The sequence below is a fragment of the Xenopus laevis genome, chromosome 2L (assembly GCF_017654675.1).
Source record: "Xenopus laevis strain J_2021 chromosome 2L, Xenopus_laevis_v10.1, whole genome shotgun sequence".
In the NCBI taxonomy this organism is placed as follows: Eukaryota; Metazoa; Chordata; class Amphibia; order Anura; family Pipidae; genus Xenopus; species Xenopus laevis.
The window spans coordinates 127,838,114-127,844,113 of NC_054373.1; positions in this window are offsets into that span (position 1 = coordinate 127,838,114).

Genomic DNA, 6,000 nt, shown 5'->3' on the forward strand with positions numbered 1-6,000 from the left:
CAAATTTCCCCGGGCAAACGCATGCGCAGTAGAATGAAATAGCTAACTTTTTAGTTAAAGTTCGGCTTTTTGATCTACTGCGCATGCGCAACCGCAAGAAGAAAGATAAAGCAGGAAGAAGATTGCTCCGTGGTGCTCAATCAATGGTATAACCCCCGGGCCATTGCAGTTTTCGGCCGATAGGAGCACCAGCCCGGGGTTTCAGGTAGGTCAATACAATCACTTAGGGGTGCCTAACATTTGGCACCCCCCAAGTGCTAACAAACTTTCCTTCTTTAAAGTATAAGGCATTTTTTTGTAGCTGTATGCACAAAATGTCTCAATGTCGTAAATATATTGACAATGGGTTGAGTGCAGAGGACCTCTTGTATTTGTCTATGTGAAAAACAAAGGCTACACATGTATTGTTAGTACTACGTTTTATTACTCATCTTACTATACAGGTCCTCTCATATTCATATTCCAGTCTCTTATTCAAATCAGTACATGGTTGTATGGGTAAATTTACCAGTTGCAAATTGTCTCAGAATATCACTTTCTGCATCATTCTAAAAGTTAACTCAAAGGTGAACAACAGATTAGGGAAGGACAGATTGTATAATATAAATAAACACAACAATTTCTGGTCTGCAGGAAGCAGATTTTTCCCTCCAATCTAGGATGGAGTTCCAGATCTCATATTGTTTGGCTTGAAACGTTGTAACTGTCCTGATCATTAAGCCTAAGAAAAGCAAAATAAAGGCTTTTTAAACAGATATTCCTGTTGGTGCTGTCTGCTACAGTGTTTGTGGATTTTCAGAGTCGGTTGGAGTGGACACCGAATGACGTGCACCTAACTACTAAATGGGAGATTTGAGTTCCTGGTGAGTGCTGGCTGAATTGTATTTTCCAGATCTCACATTCCAGTCCAGTGTGCCAAGTGCAAAAAACGGGTGCAATGCATACCTCCAAACTGTCCCGTTAAATAAAAAGGCTTTTGGCAGAGAGTCCAGAATACGTGGCAGCTGCACTTAGATACATTTGTAACAATTTAAGATACAATGATACAAAGATACAATAGTAACTAACAAAAGCAGGTCGCTTGGGGAAACTGCAACTTGCAGCTTAAGGGCAATTCATCTTCATTAGCAAAACTGTAACAACACATAAAACCTGACCCTAAACCCCCCAGAAATGTATTCAAACTGTCCATAGCCTGCCAAATTTTGAAAAATGGATGTGGTACTTAGGAGGTGTGGCCATAAAAGGGGCGAGGTCAAACAAAATTCACTGCGTAGAGCATGGCAAATCTCTTTTGAGTAAATATTGCCCTTTTACCTTTAGCCCCCATTTTGTTAAGGTCTACGTGCTTCCTCAGAGATCACCTGACCAGAAATACTGCAGCTCTTACTTTAACAGGAAGTGGTGAAAAAGACAGAACTTTAATTGGCTCATGTGTGTGAGCCAGGGGCAACCTTTAGTTCTTAAAATTACAATATTCCATTAAGGATTAACCAAGGGCACATACTACTAAAAAAGTAAATTTTTGTGGAAATAGTTTATTTAGATGAACAGGGTTTTACAGATGAGCAGTTTTATGCAATATATTTTTATAGAGACCTACATTGTTCGGGGGTATAGTTCTCCTTTAACAGAGAACTAAACCACAAAAAAATAAACTACTGTATCACAACTACATTATCATTATAAAAGCCTCTTATTGACAGAACAGTAATTTTTACATAGCCAGAGAAATCATAGAAATATCTCTTAAATCACCATGGGAAAGTTGTCCATCTTACACTAACCCAAGGGAACCTAATACCTGTAAAATAGTATTAATATACCTAAACGTGTGAAAGACCTACTAAAGTTTAAATAAGGTGAGGCAACATCATATCTTACTAGCACAAAGAAGGTTTAATTAGCACATTATTTATTTGACAATTTATGTCAAAGTTAAGTTAAAAAAGATTATACGATTTTGTGTTTGTTCCCAATTAGTCCATAAAGCCGGTTCAATTCTTAAGTAGGTTCAGCCATATTCAGAAATGTCACATTCCAGCCTAATTATTGTACCTGTGATGTCAGGCAGTGAACTGGATTAATCCCTCTTGTGCTAAGTGAGTGTCTCGAATATCTTTATTCTCACATAATATGTAATGAAACGTTTTATGTTTCCATGCCATTGTAAATTGGTTAGTTGACATGAGATTACACAATACGGCTAGTGAGATAATAACAAGGAGCATTAATGAAAATGGTAATGGGGGATATTCAATGTGTTTCAGCTCTCAAATGCCTCACTTACAAAGACAAAACACAGCTAATTAGAAACGTATCAAACAGTAAAGTTCTCTATAAAATCATTCTATTTTATTTATATGGAACCAACCAGCTAAGCAATGCTTTACACAGGGAATAATGTACCCTCAATTGTAAAATATAAGAATATCAAAAACGACCAAGGAATTCAATTCTGGGCACAAGCCTATAAACTGAGGATTACACAAGTCTCAATAAATTGTACCAAAAGTCACAGCACTCTTAACTTCACATCACTAAGGAATACACATAAGCAGCGTTGCCTTAAGGGGTGAAAGACATGAGTTTTGTTCAGGTCTGGACTGGGAGTCAAAACAGGCCTTGGCATTCCAAGTACAGAGATGCCCAATCAGCTCCCCACCAGCCCATTAATTAGGGACTTTCTTTGGCATCTTATAGCAGCCCCTCTGGCATTTGCCAGAACCTGATTGTTACAAAAAAAGTGGGGCTAATGTGGGTGAATCAAGCAGTATTTGAGAAGATCAGGGTAGTGGCCAGACTAGTATATTGTATATATATTGTATAGCATGGAACAAACAATGGCAGTGAGAAACTAAGTTCACTTATACATTTCGTTCTTTGTGCTGTTTAGGTCAAGAAATAAAAACTACAGATATTTTTTTATGTAAAACTATAGACAAAAGTAGGTTCAATACAAGCTGTATAGAACAAGAGTGTATACTGCCCCTTTAATTATCTATACTATACTGTTTTCTTGGACTAAGAGTATATGTATATGAGATGTTTTGTAATAAAATGCTTTCTTTACAAACCCCAGCAACATACTGACCATTTCCATAATGTGTTTAAGCAGAGTGTAAACAATGAGAACCTTTGCACTTCCACAGCCTAATAATTATTATGATAGAAATAAATAACCCATCCTTATGTGATAGTGAGGATTATCTCTTTCCTGATGAAGGGAGGGAGGGTTAGGAGGGTTATTCCCTCCCCCCCGAAAAGTTGAATTTCATGACTTAAATGCATGTGATTGCCATTCTTGGCATACCAAGTCATTCAGAGAGCACAAACACCATCACATTTTATCAGGTCTTTGGAAACTCTAATACGACATCAAGTGATATTGTAAAACAGTGACTCTATGGACATAAAAAGCAGAAAAAAATTAAAAAAAAGTAAACTTCCAAATACAGTTTTTATGTTTTGTTCTATGCAACTCTTCCACAGCCATTAATTTTATATTTTCAATAGTTTTAAATTAGATGAAAAGTTAAAATGACTGGGGGGGTCAAATATTAGGCACCCAGAGTGATTAGAATAGCTTATTTGAAACCCCAGGCAGGTGCTACTGTTAGAAAACTGCACTGGCCCAGGGTACTTCTGAGTGAGCACCATGGAACAATGTTAAGGTTGAGGTGGGTGATATCAGGCTGATCCGATCGTGGGCCCTAGGGCCCAACGATCAGATCATAACAAAGGGTAAATGGGGGGGCGGATCGCATCAACGAACAGATGGCTTATTCACACGACCGTGTATGTGTCAGCCCGGGCCGACAGAAGAAAAAGGTGGAAAAAGAGAATCACTGTTTGTTGTTTGGCGAGAAGAACCTGGAGCTGATGCAGTTTGCTGCTAACAGGAGCCCCGGCTTGGGGTATTAGGTAATTGATTAAAAACACTGGGGGTGTCAAAAATCGAATAAAATGGGAAGTATGCAGTGTGATTAGCATTCTCACTAGTCACAATTTTTAGAGCAGAAATACCAAGTACGGTAAACAATAAAACAAAATGTAAATGTATATACCGGAACTTGTCAGATTTTGTGTTTGTGTGATGTAAGTGTGCAAAAGAAGGCTCCCTCCAAATTGTATATGTATAAGCTGTAAATATGTCTGTTTGTTTTAAATGTGTGTGTGTGTGTTTGTGTATGAATGGGTCACATACTTGGGAACAGAACGTGGCATTAGATGGCCTCAGGACAACTGCCATGTATAGCTTGCTGCCTGATTTCTTTTATAAACTTGCACCTCTCATGACAACAGAAAGGTGTGGGTTTATAAAGCATGTCAGCACTGTTGGTTGGCTAGGTTTGGGTTGAACATGGGTGGGTTTAGGGTTGGTGCAGGTTAACAAATAGTTGATCCACCTATCACCAAGGGCACAAACACACGGGGGTTTCAACCCAAGTTCCTGTGGTGGATCTTTCATGCATTATTTGCAGGGAAAAGTGTTAGGGGTAGGAAGGGGAAAACATTTTTTACTTCCTTTTGTTTTCTGACAAAAAGTCACGCAATTTCGATCCCAACACTAATTTGCATATGCAAATTAGGATTCGGTTCGGCTGGGCAGAAGGATTCGCCCAATCCAAATCCTGCTGAAAGAGGCAGAATCCCGAACCAAATCCTGGATTCGGTGCATCCCTAATTCTTAGTGAGCACCGAGTGATCCAGAAGAATGGGCTGTTTCATTCACCTGCAGTGGAATGCTAAAGAGCAGGACTACACGGCTGATTCTGACGCAATCCGCAAAGTCGCAGGCGTCACGTCGAATCGTTGATGCGACATGACTGTCGGATGCAGACGCAGCATCTGCATCCTACAGTCGTGTCACATCAACAATGCGACAATTGAATTACTTACCTTATTTCCGTTGCATCCGACTTGACGCCTGCGATTTTGCGCAGCGCGTCAGAATTGCCGTGTAGTCTTGCCCTAAAAGATCCACCGCAGGGGAATGTGGGCTAAAATACCTATGTTAGACACTAAGGGCTCATATAGCATTTCATGTATTCTTTTATGTGTTCCAATGCAGGAAATGCAGGCTTGTAATAAGCTGCTCCCATTGTGGTGCAAGCAGGCACCAAACAGGTTCAATGCAACTTTGCACATTCCTCCTTTGTGCTGTTCTTGCCTGTGTCTTAGGGAGTACAAAATGATTAAAAAGAAGGGGCTGTGTTTCTACCTAAGGTGGAACTTTTCAAAGATCCACCACAGGGGAACGCAGGCAGAAACACTCGTCTGTAGGATCCCTACACCATAAGGGAGGAACTCCATGATGCGTCTGGAGCAGACACGTCGCCATGCAACGAAACGCATGCAACGAAACGCATGCAACGTGAAGGAGAAATCACAGGTAAAAACTACATTTATCCGACTGTTGGATGAAAACGCAGCGCGTGACGTGTCGGCTCCAGACGCATCGTGGATTTCCTCCCTTAGGCAATTTCCAAAATTCTTTCGGTGTTATGTAATTAAAAGCACCTGTGAAGTAACATGAAAGATATTGTGGGGGCAGATGATTTGGCTGTTTCTGTATAAAACTATTTCTGTGACCTATAAGGTTTAATGTGCTCACATAAACACAATGTCATACAAACTATGGGCATGTTAATAAAAGGTATGAGGTACATCTCTTATTCTAAGAAGCATGCTGTAGCTTTCCCTGTACCCATGGTAGATCAGACACTTACAAATCAAATTACTCACAATATTGAAACAATGGATATCTCATATAGTTACTGTAAATGAGGTGTTCCCCTTTAAATCCCGTAGAAAAGGGAAAGGCAACTATGTACACAAAACAAAAAATAAGGAGCAACTGCAAATTCTTTGGCGATATCCCTGCGTGTATCATAGTAGATGTGTAGGTAAATGTGAGTCATATGCTCCTCACGAGATGCTCCTGTCAGCGAGTGGAGATGTGAAGGAATAAGTGGCCCTAGCCCGGGTGTTAGCAGA